At 52.8% G+C, this 24,188-nt stretch overlaps 1 pseudogene; it reads left to right on the plus strand.

Annotated features, from left to right (window-relative positions):
- Positions 1 to 4,881: 4,881 nt before the first annotated feature.
- Positions 4,882 to 19,621, plus strand: LOC113889428 (annotated as a pseudogene).
- Positions 19,622 to 24,188: the final 4,567 nt, after the last annotated feature.

Here is a 24,188-nt window from a genome sequence, read left to right on the forward strand (position 1 = left end):
TTCATCTTCACGTGGCCTCCTCCCTGTCGGCATGGATGTACCCAAATTCCCCCTTTTCATAAGGACATTAGTCATGGTGGATTAGGGGCCCACCCCACTCCACTCTGACCTCATTTTAACTAATTACATCTGTAAGGACCCTGTTTCTTAGATGCTGGGAATTAGGATTTCAATGTATGAATTGGGGGGCGGACACAATGCAGTCCGTAACGCCACAAGTGGGGAGTTCCCTGGCAGTGCAGTGGTTAGGACTTCTCGCTTTCACTGCCACGGGCCCGGGTTCAATCTCTGACTAGGGGACTAAGACCCTGCAAGCTGTGAGACGTGACCAATAAAACCAAACCAAAACAGACAGGGGCTTCTCTGATAGCTCAGTGGTAAAGATTCTGCCTGCCAATGCAGGAGACATGGGTTTGATCCCCCATCCGGGAAGATCCCTTATGCCTCAGAGCAACTGGGCCTGTGTTCTAGAGCCTGGGGGCAGCAATGACTGAGCCCACATGCCTGCCCCCTAGAGTCTGAGCTCAGCGTCAAGAGAAGCCCCCGCAACGAGAAACCCCCGCACTGCAATGAAGAGTAGCCCCGCTCGCCGCAACTAGAGCAAAGCCCACGCAGCAAGGAAGACCTAGCACAGCCAAAAAGAAATAAATACATGAATGAAAATGTAAAAACAAGCAAACAGAACACCGTATGTGGCGGGTCCAGCATTTGAAATGAGGCTGGTTGGAGTTGAAATGTGCCACCCAAAACGAAGGCTGGACTTCAAAGACTTGATCCAAAGAAAAAAAAGAATGCACGATCAGCTCAGTTCAGGCACTCAGTCGTGTCTGACTCTTTGCAACCCCATGGTCTGCAGCACACCAGGCTTCCCTGTCCATCACCAACTCCCAGAGCTTGCTCAAACTCATGCCCATCATGCTGGTGATGCCATCCAACCACCTCATCCTCTGTCGTCCCCTTCTCCTCCCGCCTTCAATCTTTCCCAGCATCAGGGTCTTTTCCAATGAGTCAGTTCTGCACATCAGGTGGCCAAAGTATTGGAGTTTCAGCATCAGTCCTTCCAATGAATATTCAGGACTGATTTCCTTTAGGATGGACTGGCTGGATCTCCTTGCAGTCCAAGGGACTCTCAAGAGTCTTCTCCAACACGGCAGTTCAAAACATCAATTCTTCAGTGCTCAGCTTTCTTTATAGTCCAACTCTCACATCCGTACATGACTACTGGGAAAACCATAACTTTGACTAGATGGACCTTTGTTGGTAGAGTAATGTCTCTGCCTTTTAAAAGCTGTCTAGATTGGTCATAGTTTTTCTTCCAAGGAGCAAGCGTCTTTTAATTTCATGGCTGCAGTCACTATCCGCAGTGATTTTGGAGCCCCCCAAAATAAAGTCTGTCACTGTTTCCATTGTTTCCCCATCTATTTGCCATGAAGTTAAGTGATGGGACCCAATGCCATGATCTTAGTTTTCTGAACGTTGAGCGTTAAGCCAACTTTTTCACTTTCGTCTTTCACTTTCATCAAGAAGCTCTTTAGTTCTTTGATTTCTCTCACTATTAACTTATTGATTAAATAATGATTTCATTTATTAAGCATATCGATTATACACCAAAATGATAATACTTCGGAGGCATTATCTTAAATAAACTGTATTATTACAATTAAAATTTTCATGTGTCTAAATTTTAATTTAATGTGTTTAAAATTTAAGTCTTTACATTTTAAAGAACTTAAAATTACCAATGTGGCTCCCATTACCTATTAAACAGCCTGAACTAATATTTACAAAGCCCTTAGGGCAGGGCCTGGCCCGTAGAAAACATTGGCAAAGTGTTAGTTAAATAAAGACTTCTCTTCAGAGGTGGCTTGTTACCTGTGGTATTTAAAAACTATGACTTCCCAAGGAGTGAGAAAAGTTGGGGACACGTCTCTTCTCTTGTCTGCCTTTTCTTTTATTTAGTGGAGTTTGTTTTACATTCTGGAAGCATAGGGCTCCCCACGTGGCGCAGTGGTAAAGAATCCGCTGCAATGGAGGAGATGCGGGTTCGATTCCTGGGCTGGGAAGATCCCCTGGAGGAGGAGGTGGCAACCCACTGCAGTATTCTTGCCTGGAAAATCCCCTGGACCAGGAGTCTTGTGGGCTGCAGTCCACGGGGTGGCACAGAGTTGGTGACGACTGCGCACTGAGCTCACACACCACACGGCGTATGTCACGTGGTCCTGCCTTCTCCAACTTGTTTCACGGTATTTTTTCCATGTTGCTATAACGTCTTCATCATCATATTAAGCACAGTGGTTTTCTGAAAAATCGTTTCCAATATTCCTATTAACCACAAACAACTTTAAGCTGGAAATCTTTTGTTAGTTAGGATTATTATTGGGTAACGTGGTAAACGATTGAAGGATTCTAATAATAGGTATTGTCCGTAGTTTCTAGAAAAGCTGAAGTGGATTTGCAGTCCTGCCAGCAACATATGAATGTCTCCGTTTCACCAACTTATAACGAAATTTATTTTCGTTTTTAAAGCGATTTTGTGTCTGTGTGTTTGTGTGTGTTTATTTTCTTTTGTTGCTGATTTGTTGGAGGAAAAAGCATGTCATTGCTTGTATACATACTCCTTTGGTGACCTGGAGGTTAAGCATTAACCACGTGATTATTGCCACTGTGCATGTTCTCTTCTGGTAATTGGTGCCTTGCGTCCTTTGGCCATTTTTATCAGTTTGCCTGCCTTCTTTATAATGGCGTTTCCCAACCTTTTTTGGAACCAGGGACCAGTTTCGTGGAAGCCGATTTTCCCACAGACCCCAAGGGGGTGGGGGTGGTTTCAGGGTGACTCAACACATGACAGTCACTGTGCACTTGATTTCTGCTCTCGTTACATCAGCTCCACTCAGAGCATCAGGCATCAGATCCCGGAGGCTGCGGACCCCTGCTTTATGAGGATGTCAATTTCTGTCCCATTTTATTTTTTCCCAAATTCACATTAGCCAATAGTGACTAAATGCCTAAATTCCATTTCTTGTTTCACAGATTTTTGTATGTTTATGTAGGCAAACCAATTGATCGCCCTTTGTGATTTCTGTCATTGTTTTTAAGTGCAGACCATCCCCTTCTAGAAACGTGGTAAGCGTCGCTTCTACTTTCTTTTAGCCTTTGGTAATTTCTTTTTCTTTTTTCCTTAAGATTTAAAATCCTTCCAGGACAGTACTGCCCAAATGAAGTATAATGCAAGCCACAAATGTGAGCCACACATGTAATTTTAACTTTTCTGGTCCTCACATTCTTACAAAGTGAAAACAGAGAAGGCAGAGAGCACAGAGGATTTGTAGGGCAGTGAGCTTGTGAATTTACTCTCTATGGTACCACGATGGTGAATATGTCATTATACATTGACCAACCCATAGCATGTACAACACCAAGTCACTGATTGTAATCAATGTCCCTGCTGGTGGGGGGCGTCCACGGTGGGGGAGGCTGTGGGGTGAAGGGACGGGGGTATATGAGAGCTCTCTATACTTCTTTCTGCCCAGTTTTGCTGTGAATCCAAAACTGCCCTTAAAAATAAGTTTATTAATTAAAAAATTATAGATTATTAAAAAGTGAAAAAATGGTGCAATTAATGTTAACAATATATTAACCCAATGTATCAAAAAATATTACTTCAAGATGTAATCTGTATAACAATTAATGAGCTATTTCATTTCATTTCGGGGAGTGCTGTCTTCAAGGTCTGGTGTGCATTTCACAGTTACAGCTCATCTCCATTTGCACTAATGACAAGCCACGTTCCCAATGCCCGGCCACACATGGCTGGCGGCCACCAGCTTGGCCAGCGAAGCGCAGAACGTGGTTTGACTGCAAGTGAGGACAGAGGATAAAGGTTCCAGTGACCAGACTAACCACCCTCTTCCCCTTCACCTCCCGCCTGCTCCTCTCCCTCGAAAATTCCTGCCCAGGCAACCTGGGTTTTCTCACCGTCCCTGGTGACCTCTGCCTGGCTCTCGGATGCTGCCCTGGACACCTGTGGCAGCTGCCCAGCACCTTGGTCTTCCCAACCCTCCACCACCCGCCCGGGGCTGCCATCTGCACACTGCCACGTCCCGGTCCCAGCCTTTGGGCTGAGGAGCTCACCCTGGGGAGGGAGGGTGCATTTTTAGCTCTCTATCCCTGCAGGTCATTGCTCTGGTGAGTCTCGACAGTAATAACTATGATTAGGAGCCCATCCTGGGTTGCCTTATGCAATCCTCCGGATCTTTTTTTTTTTTTTTTTTGCCAAACCTCAGGGCATGTGGGATCCTAGTTCCCCAACCAGGGATGGAACCGGCACCCCCTGCACTGGCAGAGCGGAGTCTTAACCACTGGACCACCAGGGAAGGCCCTCCTCCAGGCTGTCTTGAAGGCTGAAACCATTCTGCATTTACCGGAGCTCCTACCGGCTAGGGAGCACTGGCAAGCACCCAGCCTGTGGTCAAGACCAGGGACAGGTTGGCAGAAAGGCACGCTACCACCCGGAGGGGTGAACCAAATTTATTAAGTTTGTTGGGAAGGAGATCTGCTGTGATCCCTGAAAGTTGCCCACATGTCTCTGATGCCCCCCTGTCTTGCCTGTCCCTTGGGACCCTGTGGGAGCCCCTGGGATGAGGTCGCCGGGAGGTGGGAGGAGCCTGGTGGCGCTCCCCACCCCCCGACCCCCGCCTAGAGTCTGTGCTCTGGGATCCCTCTGGAGCAGGTCACCTCCCTGCCCCGGGTAGGGTGTGCCTTAGCGACTGTGGGAAAAGTCCCTGAGCGGAGGCGCAAAGCTGGCGGGAAGGGTCGGGAAAGGAGGGGTGCTCTCCAGGCCGTGGGGGCGGGACCAACATCCGACCCGCCCAGCAAAAACAGCCCAGGCAGCAGGGCGGGCAGACTCGTCCTGGACACCGGCGCTCAGGGAACCCTGAGCGGCCGAGTTGGGGACCTGAGCCCCCAGCAGCAGGAGGCGCTGACCCGGGTGAGGAACTTGGGAGCGGGGAGGCTTGGGCAGGGGGCGAGCAGCCCCCGGGGCACAGCTGCGGAAGGGGACCCTGGAGAGTGGGCGTCCAGACCTTCGGCTCCAGCGCACAGGTTGTCCAGGGAGCTGGGCACCCACCTGGCCCAGGAGCCCCCCTCTCTGGGCCTCTCTGCGACTCAGTACTGCTCTCCACCTCTGCCGGCGCCTGTCCCTTGAGAAGGTGGAGGAGGGCGGCCCTGCCTTTTGCACTGAGGCAGCCTTGGGTAGACAGCCGCCCAGGTCTCCTGCCCAGATTGCAACCTTTATTTGTTTGGTTTCTCTCTGTGGCTTTCTGAATCCCCAGGCGGTAAGCCTTCTCCCTATTGTTAATGTTTTCATTAAAGGGAAATGGGGGGAGGGATTGGTGGTATCAAGACAGCCCTATGGGACTCTTTGCGACCCCATGGACTGTAGTCTACCAGGCTCCTCCGTCCATGGATTTTCCAGGCAAGAATACAGGAGTGGGTTGCCATTTCCTTCTCCAAGAGATCTTCCCAACCCAGGGATTGAATCCCGGTCTCCCGCATTGTAGGCAGACGCTTTACTGTCTGAGCCACCAGGGAAGTCTGAGCCTCACCTGGTAGTGTCTTAACCATGAGGAGGTCTTAGTTGCTACAGCATTAATTCTATTTGCCAGGAATTCCTTGGCAATCCAGTGGTTAGGACTCACTGCTGTGGCATGGGTTCAATCCCTGGTCAGGGAACTAAGATCCCACACCCCTGTGGCATGGCCACAAAAAAAAAAATCAGTTTGCAGGTGGCCAGAGACTGGAAGCTGTGAATTCAGGGTGGCAACGTTGGGGACAGGAGGGTATCACAACTGTTGCTGTTCAGTCGATCAGTCACGCCTGACTCTCTGCGATGCTACGGACTGTAACCCACCAGGCTCCTCTGTCCATGGGATTCTCCAGGCAAGAATACTGGAGTGGGTTGCCATTTCCTTCTCCAATCACAACCGTGGCTCACACCTTAAGCCTGTGAAAGGGCAATTTCAGACACTGGAGAAGGGTTTCTTTTGAGGCTCCTGGTTTGTGAGCCTCACATCTGTCACCTGCTGCAAGCCAGGCCTGAATCTAAAGCCTTTACCTTCACAAACTCCTTTGACTGGCACAAATGTATCATTATCCCCACTTCACAGACAAGGACACTGAGGCTCAGAAAGGTTAAGCTACTTGCTTCCAAGTCCAGATCCTCATGACTCAATATCCAGGCAACGTCTCCAGAATGTTCTGGTGGGCCTGCATCAGATTCACCAGGGATGTTTATAAAAACAGAAACGGCATAACCCTCCCTTGAACCTACAGAAGAAGGGTCTTGTGGGGCAAAGAACTCCTCAGGTTTGAGAAGGATCCAACTCTTCCTGCCATGGTGGGCTGAGGGCTGACCCATTCCCAGGTCGCAACCTGGTCCGGGCATGTGCTGCTAACTCTGCAGGGTCCCTGGGCAGGACTGACCAGTGGACTGAGACTGGGAAGGTCTGGGACAGCGTTGGGATTGTGGGAGCACCTCTGACCACTGTATCCCCTCCCTCAGTTCCGGGACAACCTTCAGGACCTGCTCCCCATACTGCCCAAGGCTGATGACCACTTCCTCCTGCGCTGGCTCCGAGGTGAGGCCAGCTGGGGTTGGTAGAGGCTGACAGGGTGGCAGGGAATGGGGGTGGTGCTTCAGGAAAGCAGGTGGGAGACTTTGGGGGACAGCCCTGAAGAGTGGGCTGGAATCTCAGTTCCCGTCCAAATCAGCGTAGCACAAAAATCTTATGGCGCCTCAGTTTCTTCATCCATAAAGTGGGCATGAGGCCACCTCCCCAAGGGTTGTTATGAATTAAATGAGAGGGTGTAGGGCCTGGCATGGTGGGCAACAGGGTGAGGTGAGGTTAGAGGTAACACCTAGGAAGTTCTCAGGATGACAGGCCTGGCCAGGTCTTGAGTAAATACCACTGAACTGTCTTCAGGGTTGGGTCTGTCTCCAGCTCCTTGAAGACAGGGCTTCAGGTGTCATTCTCTCAGGGATCTGACACCAGTGCCCAGTGAACGTTCAGAGACTGGGTGTAATAAAAGGCGGAGGAGGAATTTCCTCTAGGAACTGCCGAAGTAGTGCAGAATAGTTAGAGTGACAGAAACCACCCTAGAACTTAGGGAAAAAATTCATGTCATCTCAGCATATCCCATGGAATGGCTTTTGAGCTTGAGCCAGGAGAGAAGTCAGAAGCCAGGCTGGAATCAGACAGAACAGTGATTGCTAGCAGGGTGCCCATACAAGCTGCCTCGCTCTCCTGGCCTGTGTAATACTGGTCTCTACCTTCAAGATGCTGGGAGTCAGACCTGAGGTCATGGGCGCACACAGAGCCTACCCAGAGGAAGGCCTCCCTTCTGTTCTGTTGCATTTGATTGTTGGTTGTTTTTTTTTTTAATTATTGTTTTTTTACAAACTTTATTTTTTAGAACCATTCTAAAAAGACTTACCGAAAAATTGTGAGGATACTACAGAAAGTTCCCATAGATGCTTCACATTAACACTTGACTTTCATATGTATGTTTGTGACCTTTAATGAGCCATTATTGCTATGTGATTAGTAATTAAGATCTGTGTTTTATTTAGATTTGCTTAGTTTTTTTCCATTTCGGGATCCTATCCAGGATGCCACATTCCATTTTCTTGTCCTGTCTCTCTAGGCACTCTCGGCTGAGGCATTTTCTATTTCATTTTTAATGTCATTTTAATGTCTTTTTCCCTACCCAAGCTAAAAAAGGAGTTGGAACAGTAGATTTCTTTTCTTTTTTTTTAATGTGGAGTATAATTGCTTTACAATGCGGTTAGTATCTGCTGTACAACAAAGTGATTCGGTTCTATGTATACATATATGCCCTGCCTCTTGCACTTCTCTCCCGCCCCTCTAGGTGATCACAGGGCCCTGAGCACCCACCTCCCATCCCGCCCCTCTAGCTCACGGGGCCCTGAGCACCCACGCCCCATCCCGTCCCTCTGGGCGGTCACCGGCCCTGAGCACCCACCCCCCATCCAGCCCCTCTGGGTGGTCTCGGGCCCCGAGCATCCACCCCCGCTGCCGCCCCTCCAGGCTGGATCCGGTGTGTTCTCTGCACCAGGAAGCTCTGCCTGTGTGTCTCCATCAGAGCACCCGCAGCTGTCTGCCTGCACCTCTCTCGCCCCCCGCCCTGAAAGCCTGGGCTCCATGCACTGGGCAGCCTGCACCCCAGTGCTGGGCGCTGTACAGGTGCTCAGTCAATACCTGCAGAACACCTGTACTGCTGGCTCAGTGGTGGAGACTCCACCTGCCAATGCAGGAGACACGGGTTCGATCCCTGGCCCGGAAGGACCCCACATGCCCAGCAGCAGCTAAGCTCCTGGGCCACAGCTGTTGAGCCTGTGCTCTAGAGTCTGGGAACCGCAGCTACTGAGCCCACGTGCTGCAACTACTGAAGCCCGCATGCCCCTGAGCCTGTGCTCCACCTCAAAGAGAAGCCCGTGGGCCCCAACTAGAGAGCGGCCCGGCTTGCCGCAGCTAGAGAAAAGCCCACGCAGCCACAAAGACCCAGCACGGCCGAAAAGAAGCAAATAAAATTATACAAAAAAGAAATTTTCCCATGGGGGCAGAACCAACCAGAGCCGGTGTCACTGACACTTGGGAAGAGCCCCCTCTGGCAAGGCTGCAGGCACAGCTCCTGCAACCAACACTCTCACTCCGGAAGGCTTGGCTCCATGCAGCTCTTCTTTTTAAAATTTATTTTATTGAAGTATAGTTGATTTACAAGGTTGTGTTAGTTCCTGGTGTACAGTAAGGTGATTCACTTATACACACACACACACACATATATATATTCTTTTTCCATATATATATTTTTATATATATATATTTTTTCCATTATGGTTTATTACAGAACATGGAATATAGCTCCCTGTGCTATACAGCAGGACCTTGATGTTCATCCATTCTATATATAATAGCTCGCATCGTCTAATCCCAAACATCTCTCACTTTAGAAAATGCTTTTATTCATGTCTTTTCTTCATACTTCCCAAACAGCTTACCAGTTCAGTTCAATTCAGTCCAGTCACTCAGTCGTGTCCGACTCTTTGCGACCCCATGGACCACAGCACGCCAGGCCTCCCTGTCCATCACCAGCTGCCAGAGTTCACTCAAACTCATGTCCATTGAGTCGGTGATGCCACCCAACCATCTCATGCTCTGTCATCCCCTTCTCCTCCCACCTTCAATCTTTCCCAGCATCAAGGTCTTTTCAAATCAGTCTTTTCAAGTCAGTTCTTTACATCAGGTGGCCAAAGTATTGGATTTCAGCTTCAACATCAGTCCTTCCAATGAATATTCAGGACTGATCTCCTTTACGATGGACTGGCTGGATCCCCTTGCAGTCCAAGGGACTCTCAAGAGTCTTCTCAGCACCACAGTTCAAAACATCAATTTTTCAGCGCTCAGCTTTCTGTATAGTCCAACTCTGACATCCATGCATGACCACTGGAAAAAACAATGCCTTGACTAGATGGACCTTTGTTGGCAAAGTAATGTCTCTGCTTTTTAATATGCTATCTAGCATATCTGCTTATCTAGCATATCTAGTATATCTGCTTTTTAATATGCTAACTGCTTACCCAATATAGCACCAATCAAAGCAGTGTTTTGTATTGTAGTTTTCAATAAAAGCAATTAAAAGATCCAAAGTGCTTGAGATATCCATGACAGCCATGGAGTCATATTTCTTAATTACTACATCAAGATGCTATTGTTTTAATGAGTTGCCCTTGTCTCAGATGTTAAACTCTCTTGACCTGTTGCTGCTGCTGCTGCTAAGTCGCTTCAGTCGTGTCCGACTCTGTGCGACCCTTTAGATGGCAGCCCATCAGGCTCCCCCATCCCTGGGATTCTCCAGGCAAGAACACTGGAGTGGGTTGCCACATGGTGTTGTAATTAAGAGAGGAATTTGCTTTGAATCAGCGCTTGTTGGTTTTTCGATATTCTATACCACAGCTCAGTGGGTAAAGAATCCGCCTGCGATGCAGCAGAAAGAAAAGGTGTGGGTTTGATCCTTGGGTCGGCAAGATCCGCTGGAGAGGGAAATGGCAACCCACTCCAGTATTCTCGCCTGAAAAGTCCCATGGACAGAAGAGCCTGGCGGGCTACAGGCCGAAAGGTCGCAGAGAGTCAGACACGACTGAGTCACTAAACATGTGCACGCATACCGTTCACTTTTTACGAAGCCTTAATAAAAGGGCTGGCAGAGAGGAAGCTGTTCGGACTGTTGTGTCTCTACTGCAGTGAGTTTTAAGTTGTGGGTCACTTATAACTGAAAAACTGGCTAGATGTAACTTGTTTTCATGTCCAGCCTCCAGACTACTTTTATGGGAGAGGAAAATGTACATTTCTGGAACCAAAATTGCATACAAAATGAACTGGTGTGAATGAGAGGATTAGATATTAGCATGCATTTGCATCTTTAGAATTTCATCTTTGTTTTTCTGGATATAAATGAATACATAATAAAAAAGTACAAGTCTAGGTTATACTACACTGAAATTTCCCTCTATCTCTCCCAATTTATTTTATAGTCTATTCCTTTGAGCGTCACTGGATCAGAAGTTTCCTTAGGCATCTTCTATCATTCTCAAATAATTTTCCTAACAAAACTCTTATTGGGTGATCACTCGCCATTCTAAAATGAAGTTTTTTCATGGTAAGTGCTTGTGGACATCGAACCCCAGCTAAAGGCCGGCTACTAAAGAACAGTATGAAAATTAGGTAAATCAAAATAATTGAATCAAATTATACAATGCACTGTGGGAGAAGGCAATGGCACCCCACTCCATTACTGTTGCCTGGAAAATCTCATGGATGGAGGAGCCTGGTAGGCTGCAGTCCATGGGATCACACCGAGTCGGACACGACTGAAGCGACTTAGCAGCAGCAGCATACAATGCACTGTTTACACTGGCTACTAGAGCAGTGTTGTTGTCAAAGAGAAAATGCAGTGATCAAACTCCAAGTAGAAATATTAAGAGCAGCAGCACTGAGTAGATTTCCCTTATGCTTGGCCTCAGTCCACTAGGACAAGAACAGTATTTAGAAATATGAAAATTTCAGGTTAGAATAAAAAGGTCTACTTGGCTGCACCGGGTCTTAACTGTGGCATATGGGATCTTTGGTCATAGCACGTGGGATCGAGTTCCCTGACGGGGGTTGGACCTGGGCCCCCTGCACTGGGAGTGCATCCTCTTCCCCGCTGGACCACCAGGAAGTTCCCAAACTTGCAGTGCTTTATTTTTCCAAAACTCTATGTTACTGATACATATGCGTGTAAATAAAATATTTACTTGGCTCTTCTTACTAGATTCCCACTCCTCTCACGATTTCACTTCTTGCTCAAAAGCTTGCGCTCCACTCCCACCTGGATGAGGATCTTACATCTGCCCCCCTACCTCCCGACTCTGGGCTTGTCACTTCCTCTCCTTGCGCCTCAGCTTTCTCGTCTACAGTACAGTGGGGGATAAAGAGGGCTCCCTGCAAAGGTTATGAGGGTGCGTGATGCATGGCGAGTCCCGAGCACAAGACTAGACTCTGGTCCAGAGTCCACGCTCCTAAACCTCGGTATCTGCTCTTTGATGCCGGCCCTGGACTCAGCTCAGCCCCCAGGGAGAGGAGGACTCTGGGCTTCCCCTGTTCCGTGGAAGCTGGGCGGGGCTCTGGGGGAAAGAACGCTGAGCACACAGGGTCACATGCCTGCTGCTCCTTCGGAGGCACTGGCAGCTGCTCGGTTTATGAAAGTGCTCGCTGTGGCATCACTGACCGTCACAGTAGTGATTATGATCAATTGATGGCGATACTCCGGTCCCTAAAGCCCCATGCGTGGGCCATGGTGGGGCTCTGGGCATCAGTGTTGAAGGAAGGATTTGGTGGGGTGTAGGGGGGAGGCTTTTCTGGGCACCCTCTGTCCATGAGCAACGCTGAGCAAGGATGAGAGATTCCAGTGCCTGGGCTGAGCCTGAGGGCCCCTAGACCTACCTGTTCCCACAGAGACTTTGGGAAGGATCTGCATCTCTGATCAGCCCAGATCCCTGGAGGCTGATCCAGGGGTGTCCTGTGCCACCACCTCACCGGGGGTGGAGGCAGGAGAGGCACATTTCTGTACCTTTTTGATGAAGAACCTGGAGCTCAGAGAGGTGAAGTCTCATCAGACTCGTCCTCCCAGCCCTGCTCAGGTACTTTGCCTCCAGGACACCATTCAGGTTGAGGTCCTGGCTCTCTGGGCTCTCCCAGCTTTTAGACAAACCTTGGTCTCCGGTCGTGCCTTGGACATCTCTAAGACCTAGAGTTTGGCAAGTCCGTGTTTTGACTCTGGTTCTGTCTGCTCATGGCTAATTGTGTGACCTTGGACAGGTGAATTCACCTCTCTGAGCCTGGGTTTCTTTACCTGGGGAGTGGCTAACGGTAGTACCTGACTCAGAGGGCAGCTTTGAGACTTAACATGAGATGTGATTGGAGAAGCAGTTAGTTTCCCCGCTCACCTGCCTTCGTGTCCCTCCCATGGCCTTCAAGCCAGTCCCAGGCTCTCTGCAGGGCTCTGCGGCTGCCAGTGTCCTTGGGCCAAGGACACCAGGAACCTTGCTGAGCCCTTGGATGGAGGAGCTGCCGGGCTGCTGAGGTCCAGAGAGGGTCAGGGGGAACCACCCAGGGGGCAGAGGGCCGGGGCAGCACCCACAGTGTACAGGGATACTACAGGGATATGCCACCTGCTCTCCCCAGGGAGGGAACTCATGAATATTCACGGCCGCTGAAGCAAGAGGGAGCCAGCCAGCACACTCCTGGGTGTCATTGGAGCAATCCAGTTTCCCAGTGACCGCAGAGGCAGCCTGGGAGTCAGATGTGGCTCAGGCAGGGAGAGGGAAGGGGCAGCCAGACGTGGCCCCAGATGAGTGTCTTCCTCTGCCCTGCGCACGGCCCCTGGGGGAGCAGGATGCCCTGGGATGGAGGCCTGCCTGCTGGTGGCGCCCTAGGCTGGAAGGCTCACCATCCTAGGCTTGGGGTCCCTGTGTGGATGCTGTGGAGGATGAGCCCCGACTCCCCTTCGTTCCCTGGAGTCTGCTGGTCCAGCTGAACAGGAGGAGTGCTGGGTCTGGCCGGGAGCCAGCCGTCGGCACACACAGAGGGCGATCTGGCTGGGGTAACCCAGGAGGACAGGAATAGAGGGGTGGGGTGGGGAGGGGGGCGGTCTGCCCTGAGTGCCTGGGACTGTCCCACCACAGCAGAGGAGGGAGACTCAGGCTCTAGTCCTGTCTTTGCCACTGCTGTGCTGTGTGACCTTGATGGGGGCTCTGCCCTCTCTGAGCCTCAGCCTTCTGGAGGCACCGTTTTCCAAGGTGGAGGCTGGAAGGCTTGGGCCGTGCTGCGATTGTCCTCGGTACCCCAAGGCCTTAGGCTTCCCTGATGGTTCAGTGGTAAAGAATCTGCCGGCCAGGAGACACGGGTTCGATCCCTGGGTGGTGAAGATGCCCTGGAGGAGGAAATGGCAACCCACTCCAGTATTCTTGCCTGGAAAATGCATGCCACGGACAGAGGAGTCTGGCAGACTACAGTCCACGGGGTCGCAAAGAGCTGGACACGACTGAGCGACTAAGCCGCCACCACCACCTCATGGCCTCAGCCCTGGGACTGTCAGCTGCTTGCAAGCCTCGGCCTTCTGTGAGGTCCAGCTGTGCACACCCTTTCCCCTCGGGCTGGGGCTGGGCGCGCGGCACGCTGGGCAGCAGCTGCCACGGACAGCCGGGAAGATGCACACTGCAAGCCAACAGACCACAGCTCGAATCCCAGTTGTGCCCCCTGCTTTGTGACCCAGAGCCTCAGTTTCCCCACCTGCAAAACAGGGGTGATAGGGAGGCCTGCCTCTGAGGACAGCGGGGTGGACTCAGTAAGATGCTCTGGAGAAGCCCCGTCCCAGGGCCTGGCTCCTAGAGGGCTCAGAAGTGAATCCGAGGACAGCGGGGTGGACTCAGTAAGATGCTCTGGAGAAGCCCCGTCCCAGGGCCTGGCTCCTAGAGGGCTCAGAAGTGAATCCGAGGACAGCGGGGTGGACTCAGTAAGATGCTCTGGAGAAGCCCCGTCCCAGGGCCTGGCTCCTAGAGGGGCTCAGAAGTGAATCCGAGGACAGCGGGGTGGACTCAGTAAGATGCTCTGGAGAAGCCCCGTCCCAGGGCCTGGCTCCTAGAGGAGCTCAGAAGTGAACCCAGAGGGTGGCGAGGCCCAAGGCCCAGCACCTGGCAGGGCAGGGCCCTACTGGTTTTGAGGACGCCAGAGTGGGAAAGGAAGGAATGAATGAGGGAAAGCCCTGATGGGGGTTGGGGGCGGGCCTGGGCGGGGCCAGGCAGAGCCTGATTGGTGGTCCTGGGAGGCTGGTCTGCCCCCTGCTGCCTGACCTCTCCCAGAGCCTCACCAGCAGCCTCCCTGAGTTCCAGAAGGTGCCCTGGTGAGTGGGCTCCTGAGACAGGGGTGGGCCCTGAGGGAGTGAGTCAGAGGGCAGCAATCCGAACCCCTCGACATTTGAAAGTCAGAACCCGATGCCCAGGCCTCCACTCAGGGCTTGGGCTCGAGTCTGAGGTTCTGGCCCAGCCCAGGACTGCCCTGTGGGACCCCAAGGAACAGGAGGCCGGTGGGGGCGCTTGAGGTGGGGGGCAGATTTGCGCTTGGTTGGCAAGGGGGACCCACCCCGAGAGCGACAAGGACAGGACTTTGAGCAGGTTCCCACTCTCTGTGAGTGACAACTACGTGCCAGTCACTTTGCCTGGTCCATCTCTGGGGCGGGGCAGGGAGAGAGCTAGCACCACCAGCTTCCCCATTTTAGGATGAGAAACTGGGGCTCCAAAGGGTTCCTGTGGTTGAAACCCGGGCCTGGGGCTCCCGGGTCAGCACCTCCCTCCCCTAGGCCTCTCTGTGACCAGACCAGCGCGAGCTGACTTTCCCCACCTTGCAAGCTTTATCTATTCTTTAAATATAGTAAATACACGTTATTGCCTTTTTCTGATTAAAAAGTAATATATTCTCTTTAATAAAGAAATCCAACCCTTACAGAAATGCCAAATATAGAAGAGTATTTGCTCATATACCCCCTCCCTAGCTATGCAGAGGATACCACTGTTAAAACCTAGACTACCCTCCAGGGGTTTCTAACTGGGTCTGTGTGTATTTACCATCACCTATATGGATTTGGTGGCATGCTGTCCCAGAACTTCTTTTTTCATGTTAGTAGGTCATGGTGTGTTTTTGAGCCAGTCCATTCAGCTCCACCTTGGTTTTCTTTTCTTTTTTTTTTTTTTTTTATCTGTTAAAGCAGGTACAGATGCCTCTGTCTGGGAATGGGCCTTGGTTTGTGCAGTGAATTCCCAGCTGATGGACACTGACGTGGTTTCTTTTTTTCTGACCAAACTGCTGTGAACACCCTTACTTGGGTGACTTTCCCCAAGTCTTTCTGAAGAAGAGTTAGAACTGGGAGGGTTTCTACAGTCTTCCTTTGAAAGGAAAACCCTCCGGAAACACTCTCCTTCCCTCCCGACCCTGTCCACCTTGCCCACCTAAGAGTGGACAGAGATATGTCCTTGTCACCAGGGAAGCCAGGTTCCCTCCGGCTAGTCCTTTCCTGTGAGAGCACTTTCTAGATGATCAGCGGGGGGCTGAGGGACTGGTCAGGTAGGCCTGGAATGCCCCTTCTCTGGGAAAGGTTTGTGGGTGCCTCCGGTCACTCTCCCAGGGGTTCTCCTCCAGGCTGGCTGGCTGGCCTCTGGCCCCAGGGTCAGTGGTGACGTGCCGTGTGTGTGATCGCGGGCGGCATGGATGACCTCTCATGGCCTCCAGCACCCGGGGCCCAGTGCAGCACGGAATGGAAAGTTTGGGACCTTGGCTTTGCAGCTAAGGGGCCATGAGAAGGTCCCGGAGTCCCAGCTCTGTCCTGGATCCGCACAGCTCTGCCTGAACAACCCCCATTTCAGCTCAGGCCTCAGCCCCCTGCTGACAGGGTCACCACAGTCAGACCTAAAACCTAGCCCCCAAAAACCAGGAAAAGTGAAAAGTGAAGTGAAGTCACTCAGTCGTGTCCGATTCTTTATGACCCCATGGACTGTAGCCTACCAGGCTCCTTCGTCCATGGGATTTTCCAGGCAAGGGCACTGGAGTGGGTTGCCATTTCCTTCTCCAGGGGACCTTCCCAACCCTGGGATCGAACCCTGGTCTCCTGCATTTCAGGCAGACGCTTTACTGTCTTGAGCCACCAGGGACTGAAAAGTAAGACCAGGCTGCTGCTGAAAAAGGCTGTGACCAAGGGAGAATTTCAGGGTGAATGGGCTGCTCCAGCTCCTGGGCTGCCTGCTACTGAGCCTGAGGTCACAGACTGGTCTCAAGGCGCACAGGTGCCCCCTGTAGGCACGGTCCAGCGGTTCCCTGCTGAGAGCTGGAACACTCATCCGGCCCCCGGACATCTAGTTAAATCTGATATTCAGAGAAATACTGAATAATTTTTAGTATAAGTATATCCTAGGCATTATTTGGGACATACAGATAACTAAAACATTTGTTGTTCACCTGCAATTCAGACCTAACCTGGTTGACCCAGCCTGCCAGCAGCTGGAGAAGAGGCAGACATGTGGGCAGAGGCCTGTGTGAGCTGAGTCTTCTCCTTCCTCACGCTGAGCCTCAGTTTCTCCACCTGGTCCCCTACAGACCCCATGGGAACAGGAGCCAGTGTGGAGAGACAAGGAGCTCAGCCGCTCACTGGACGGCTGGGAAGGGTGGCAGGGGGGCCAGGCAGGTTGGCTGAACCTTCAGAAAGATGAGAGACTCAGGCCCCAGGGCCCTCTCTGTAGATACCCCTGGCCCAGGCCTGGGGGTACAGGGCACTAGGAAAGGGTCTTCTTTTCCTTGTTTTATTTAGATGATTTCATTATGAAGCCCAGAAAGGTCTACAAAAAATAAAACGGATAACACCCATATACCCACCACTCAGCTCACAAATGAAAACTGACCCAGGCAGCAGAGCCTTCCCCTGCCTCTCGCCCCAGCCTTTCTTGGCGTTGGCTTTGTCCACCGTGTCCATCTGCAGCCCAGATGCTGTCCTTATCTGGACTGCTGAGGTGGGGGTGGCCACAGAGCTGGCGAAGGCAGGTCCCAATGTTAAAAGCTGCCTCTCAAGGCAGCCAGGCCGCGGATGGTGGTGAGGGCTCCCTGGGGCCGGCCTCCTAACACGTGCCCTGTTCTGCACCCCCCTCACCCACCCCCTGCAGGTGTCTGAGATGCCGCTGCCACAGAAGAAGCGCTGGGAGTCCATGGCCAAGGGGCTGGTGCTGGGAGCGCTCTTCACCAGCTTCCTGCTACTGCTGTACTCCTATGCTGTCCCCCCACTGTACACTGGCCTGGCTTCCACGTGAGTGGTCCTGCTGGGCGGCCGAGGGCTGGGGGTAGCGGAGGGTTGGCTCCCAGTCTGATAACAAGGGCTACCTCCTGGGTGGCCACCCTGTGCCCGGGGCAGAAGTCCCACTGAAGGCAGGGAACTCACTGTGGAACCCTGAGCCTCGGTGTCCTCATCTGTGAAGTGGGTGTGCTAACAGAGCCGGACATGGAGCGTAAGAATAAAATATCACCATCTGCACGGTGGGCTCCAGCGGGGCCGGGAGGTGGGGATGCCCAGTCCAAGAGCACTCGGCTGGCACAGGCCTGGATTCAAACTGCGGTCTGCCTGCCTCCAAGCCTGGCTCCTAACCATGAGGTCATCCTGCCTCCCCATTGGGCTGATCACCTACCCAAGCCTGTGCCCTTAGTTGGAGGTATTAAGTCGAACTAGAGGAAATGCCCATTTTTGCATGCAGGGTTTCATGTGGTCCAGCCTCATACGAACTCTTGATGAATGTACATCAAGTGGCCATGAATGAGACTTGTTCTTGTCCTCACAGCAACACCACAAAGAGGGTTACTGTCCCCATTTCACAGAAGAGGAAAGTAAGGCCAGATAGGCCAAACCACTGACCTAAGCCTTGCAGCCTGGAACACAGGCCCATCTGGTCCCCCAGCTCCCTGACCATGGCGAGTCCCTGGGGTACCCGCCCCCCACTCCCAGCCACCTGCTCTGTAGACCCGGGGTGGAGGGGCCGGCAGGCCGATTCCTGAGGCTCTGCCACCCCTCCATCCCCAGCAGGACCCCCGAGGGCGCGGCACCCTGCTCTCCGGCCCCGAGGGAGCCAGAGGCTCCCACCTCGGCCAACGGCTCGGCGGGAGGCTGCCAGCCGCGGCGGGACATCGTGTTCATGAAGACGCACAAGACGGCCAGCAGCACGCTGCTCAACATCCTGTTCCGCTTCGGCCAGAAGCACGGGCTCAAGTTCGCCTTCCCCAACGGCCGCAACGACTTCGACTACCCCGCCTTCTTCGCGCGCAGCCTGGTGCAGGACTACCGGCCCGGGGCCTGCTTCAACATCATCTGCAACCACATGCGCTTCCACTACGACGAGGTGCGGGGCCTGGTGGCGCCCAACGCCGCCTTCATCACCGTGCTGCGCGACCCCGCCCGCCTCTTCGAGTCCTCCTTCCACTACTTCGGCTCCGTGGTGCCCTTCACGTGGAAGCTCTCGGGCCGCGACAAGCTGGCCGAGTTCCTGCAGGACCCCGACCGCTACTACGACCCCCGCGGCTACAACGCCCACTACCTCCGCAACCTGCTCTTCTTCGACCTGGGCTACGACAGCGACCTGGACCCCAGCAGCCGCAGGTGCAGGAGCACATCCTGGAGGTGGAGCGCCACTTCCACCTGGTGCTGCTGCAGGAGTACTTCGACGAGTCGCTCGTGCTGCTCAAGGACCTGCTGTGCTGGGAGCTGGAGGACGTGCTCTACTTCAAGCTCAACGCCCGCCGCGCCTCGGCCGTGCCGCGCCTCTCGGGCGAGCTGTACCGGCGCGCCACGGCCTGGAACGTGCTGGACGCGCGCCTCTACCGCCACTTCAACGCCAGCTTCTGCGCAAGGTGGAGGCCTTCGGGCGCGAGCGCATGGCCCGCGAGGTGGCCGCCCTGCGGCGCGCCAACGAGCGCATGCGCCGCATCTGCATCGACGGCGGCCGCGCGGTGGACGCGGCGGCCATCGAGGACTCGGCCATGCAGCCCTGGCAGCCGCTGGGCGCCAAGTCCATCCTGGGCTACAACCTCAAGAAGAGCATCGGGCAGCGGCATGCGCAGCTCTGCCGGCGCATGCTCACGCCGGAGATCCAGTACCTGATGGACCTGGGAGCCAACCTGTGGTTCATCAAGCTCTGCAAGTTCATCCGGGACTTCCTGCGGTGGTGACCCCGGGGCCCCCGCCGAGGAGGGCCCGGCGGGGGTCCCGCCAGCCACCCCCCTGCGGCCCCTCTTGGTGCCACCCCAGTTCCTGGGGTGAGGTGGGGCTGTTCTGAGGGTGCAACCAGCCAAGGACTGGGCCCACGGCACACAGGGCCTAACTGAGATCAGTATTTGACTAATTAGAGTGTTTGTTTTTTTTTTTTAATTAAATCCCCCTACCCTCCACCAAAAAGAATGTTCTATTTTCTGGCTCCCTTGAAGGGGAGACTTCGGAAGTAAAAGAATTTGATGTGTTTTTGTTAATCAGCCTCAGTGGTGCTGACTGGCGAGGCCCTGGTGTGTGTGTGCACGGGGGATGTGAGTGGTGGGGAATGGGGGACCCCAAGGGAGTGCAGTGGGCACCTGTGGACAGAGCCCAGGGGTTCAGAGCCCAGGGGTGGGGCGGGGTTTGGTGTGTATCTGTCACATGCTGAAGCCCTTTGTGTTTGAAGGACTCCCGTGAGGTCCCAAGATCTAGAAGATCATGTTGGGGGGGGGGGTGTGTGTGTGTGCATGAGAGTGACAGGGAGGTGGGGAGCACTTAGCAGACCCTGGACCCAGGCTGAGGGCTCCTCCTGCCCTCATCAGTCCTCACAGTAACCCTTTGAGATAGGCGCAGTCGCCATCCCATATACCATGTGGGATTGACCTTCTGAGAACAGAAGGGAATTGCTTGCAGGATGAATCAGACCCCGGTACTAAACCATCTCCCCAGGATCCCAAATCCTTTCCACAGCCAATGTCTGTTCACCCTGTCCCTGCCGGCTCCCTCTCCCCCACTGACCTCTCCCGGCTGCCTCATCCTCTGCTTGTGCTCCAGGCCTCCCTCAGTCCTGGATTTCCCCCTCTCATCCTAGGGTTCAATTATCCAAAAAAAAAAAAAGGTATTTATTAGCTGTTGGTTGTGCACCCCAGCCTTGAGCTGGTCCTGAGCAGACAGCAGTCAGCTAGATGGCCCAGGCCCTGCTGGAGCTCAGGTCCAGAGAGCAGCCATGCACGTCAAGTATGATCAATCAGGGTGGGGATTTGTCAGCTCAAACCACCTGCCTCCCTCAGCCTCCCCAAGGGGACAAAGGCCCTTCCTTCGGTCTCTAACCAGGAGCCAGAAGCCAGATGTGGAAGGCAGAAATTGCAGCCAGGAGACTCTTGGAGACCTGTTTGTGCCAGGCTCCAAACCAAGTGCTTATATATCTTATCTGAATATGTACAGCATCCTAGCTTTAGAGACCAAAGTTCAAAGAGGTTAAGTGACCTTCCCAAGGTCACACAGCTAAGAGTGCCAGGGTCAGAATTTGAAGCCAGATAAGTCAGCCTGATCGATCACTCACCTCCCTGGGCTTGAGTCAGTCCTCCTCCTGGAGTGAGCTTCTGGTCCAAGCAGGGTAGGAAGGAGTGAGGGTGACCGACTGTTTCAGTTCCTGGGGCCGACCTGGTTTCAGCCCTGAAAGCTCCACACTGCAGCAAACACCTCAGTCCTGGGCAACCAGGACTTCCAGTCGGCAGGGACCGGTTTGACCCCACCAACCGCCTGGGGCTACTGCCTGCACCCTCATAGTGTTCCTTGTAGCAAGAGATTAGCACACCCTCAGAGTCTTTATTTTATTCATAAGGAGACATATAAGCGAAAATAAATAAAACTGACAATAGCTAGGTGTATTGCAGGAAATGCTGTAACTGACCCCACATTTATTAGAGAATTTTCCCTCCTTTTATTAATCAGAGAGAGATGTGATCGAGTGCAATATTATAACTTTCTGGCTCGTGGAACCCCGTAATTCTATTCCCTGGAACTCTAAGGGCCTAGAAATGCCAATAATAATCTGATATATTATTTCATTATTTATTATTATGAATATTGGCACTCTTAGGCCCTTTAGGGGATCCAAGGAGAACAAATCTGGCCGTTACTAGATGCTAAGAACATAAATTACTTTATTAGCATTGATCATCTGCCTGGTTTGTTTTAAAATCAGTACAGTTCTTAACTCACATATTAACACAATTAACATTTTGATAATGACTAGTTGCCAGATACTGAGCAACCACCCTGTGCCCAGCACTGTGCCCTGTGGGAACACGCACAATACCCTTTGCTGCCCCGAGAAGGTGATGGAGACACAGAGAAGCAGAGCCACCAGCCCAGGGTCACCCAGTCAGCCAACCATAGAGGCAGGACGCAAACCCAGGTCAGTCAGCTGCCAAGCTGGTGCTCGCAGCCCCCAGACCTTCAGCACCATTCCAGTTGGCCACCTCAGCCTCAGGACTGAAGGGCTTTTCCGTGGCCGGAAAAATAGGTCTCCAAGCGGCTCTGCAAGGGGGTCGCCTTCAGGAACCGGGCTGCTCTTGCTACACGTGGACAGCAGAGGGCGCCATGCTCCCAAGTTCAGTCTCGGCGGGTTCTGCCGTTACTGGCCAGTGGGGGCGACCCGTAGGCCAGACCCGTGAAAGCCAAGCAGGGATCAAGGCTGCCCCCGGGGGAAATGCAGTGAAACTACTTGTTCCTCTCTGTTAGGGGTTGAACTGTATCCCCTGAAAAGACATGCTGGAGTCCCACCTCTCAGTTCCCTATGACTGGCATTTGGAAACAGGGTCTTTGTACATATAACAAGAAAGACGAGGTCCTCGGTGTGGACCCTAATCCAACATGGCTGGTGTCCTGATGAGACGTGGACGCGTCATGTGAACACACACGGACGCACAGGGACCGCGCCACGCGAAGACAGGCAGAGGCTGGCGTGACGCAGCTGCCAACCTAGGAACGCCAGGGGTGACGGCCACCTCCGGAAGCTAAGAGGCAATGAAGGATTCTCCCAGAGTTTCAGAGGGAACGTGGCACCGCGATTTCAGACTTCTAGCCTCCAGATCTGTGAAAGAATAAACTCCTGTTGTTTGAAGCCACCCAGTCTGTTGGGACTTTGTTAAGGCAGCCCCAGGACACGAACACACTCTCCCGGGTCAGGGACTCTGCCCCTCACCGGGGCCCCTCCTTTCGTCCCTCCCTCAGGCTCGCCCCTAAGAGCCACCCTCCGCCTGTAGCCTGAGGCCCATCCTCTGCTCCGAGCCCCTCCCCCACCATGGTCCCTGCATCCCCTTCAGAGAAACCAGGCAGCCGCATGCCTCTGGGGCTTCGCACATGCTGTTCCTATGGTGTAAAGCCCCTTCCCTTTGCAGGACCTCACACTGTTACGTGTTTTCAAAGCACGCTCTGCCTTCTGTCTCTGGGCACCCTTCTCTGACAACCCAGCCTCCAGGTTCAGGCTGGTTCAGGGCCTCCAGGCTGCACATCTCAGCTCGGCTAGCCCAGGGTCAGAGCCGTGGATCTGCCTGTCTGCGAGGCCCTCCAGGCCAGGGCCTGGGTCTTATGGACACAGCCAGCCTCCGGTGGCCAGGCCAGTGCCTGACACACAGTCAGCTCTTAATAAATGTTGAAAGACAGAGGAAAGGGTCCAGTGATTAGGATTCCACACTTCCATGGCAGGGGGTGGGTGCAAATCTTGGGACTAAGATCCTGCAGGCTGCATGGTCGAGAAAAAGGAAAATAGGGAGAAAAATGGGAAGGAAGAGAAGAAAGGAGGTAGGGAGAAGGTGAAAAAGAGGGAGAGAAAATAGGGCAGCGGGAAGAGAAGGAGCTATTTCACCCTTGAGGGCCTACTCCACACCTGTCCTAACTGACCTGGTCCTTATCCCTGCGGAGGCTAACACCTTAGCCAAGGTACAGGAGTGCAGGGCTGGTTTCCTTAGCAGAGAACTCACATGACCCTGGGGGGGCACAGTCAGGGGGCAAGTTGAGGCCGGGAGTCTGAAGAGGGGGTGCCCCTCGGCAGCCAGAGGCACCAGAGACCCATATAAGAACCGAAAAGGGAGAGGCGGCCCCTTCCAGCTTCCCTTGCCATCACTTCTTTCAGATCAGATCAGATCAGTCCCTCAGTCGTGTCTGAGTCTGTGCGACCCCATGAATCGCAGCACGCCAGGCCTCCCTGTCCATCACCAACTCCCGGAGTTCACTCAGACTCATGTCCATCGAGTCAGTGATGCCATCCAGCCATCTCATCCTCTGTCATCCCCTTCTCCTCCTGCCCCCAATCCCTCCCAGCACCAGAGTCTTTTCCAATGAGTCAACTCTTCGCATGAGGTGGCCAAAGTACTGGAGTTTCAGCTTTAGCATCATTCCTTCCAAAGAAATCCCAGGGCTGATCTCCTTTAGAATGGACTGGTTGGTTCTCCTTGCAGTCCAAGGGACTCTCAAGAGTCTTCTCCAACAACAGGTCAAAAGCATCCATTCTTCGGCGCTCAGCCTTCTTCACAGTCCAACTCTCACATCCATGCATGACCACAGGAAAAACCATAGCCTTGACTAGACGACCCTTGTTGGCAAAGTAAGATGTCTCTGCTTTTGAATATGCTATCTAGGTTGGTCATAAGTTTCCTTCCAAGGAATAAGTGTCTTTTAATTTCATGGCTGCAGTCACCATCTGCAGTGATTTTGGAGCCCAGAAAAATAAAGTCTGACACTGTTTCCACTGTTTCCCCATCTATTTCCCATGAAGTGATGGGACCGGATGCCATGATCTTTGTTTTCTGAATGTTGAGCTTTAAGCCAACTTTTTCACTCTCCACTTTCACCTTCATCAAGAGGCTTTTCAGTTCCTCTTCACTTTCTGCCATAAGGGTGGTGTCATCTGTATATCTGAGGTTATTGATATTTCTCCCGGCAATCTTGATTCCAGCTTGTGTTTCTTGCAGTCCAGCGTTTCTCATGATGTACTCTGCATATAGGTTAAATAAACA

This window comes from Bos indicus x Bos taurus, unplaced genomic scaffold (assembly GCF_003369695.1).
Source record: "Bos indicus x Bos taurus breed Angus x Brahman F1 hybrid unplaced genomic scaffold, Bos_hybrid_MaternalHap_v2.0 tig00478993_arrow_arrow_obj, whole genome shotgun sequence".
Classification (NCBI taxonomy): Eukaryota; Metazoa; Chordata; class Mammalia; order Artiodactyla; family Bovidae; genus Bos; species Bos indicus x Bos taurus.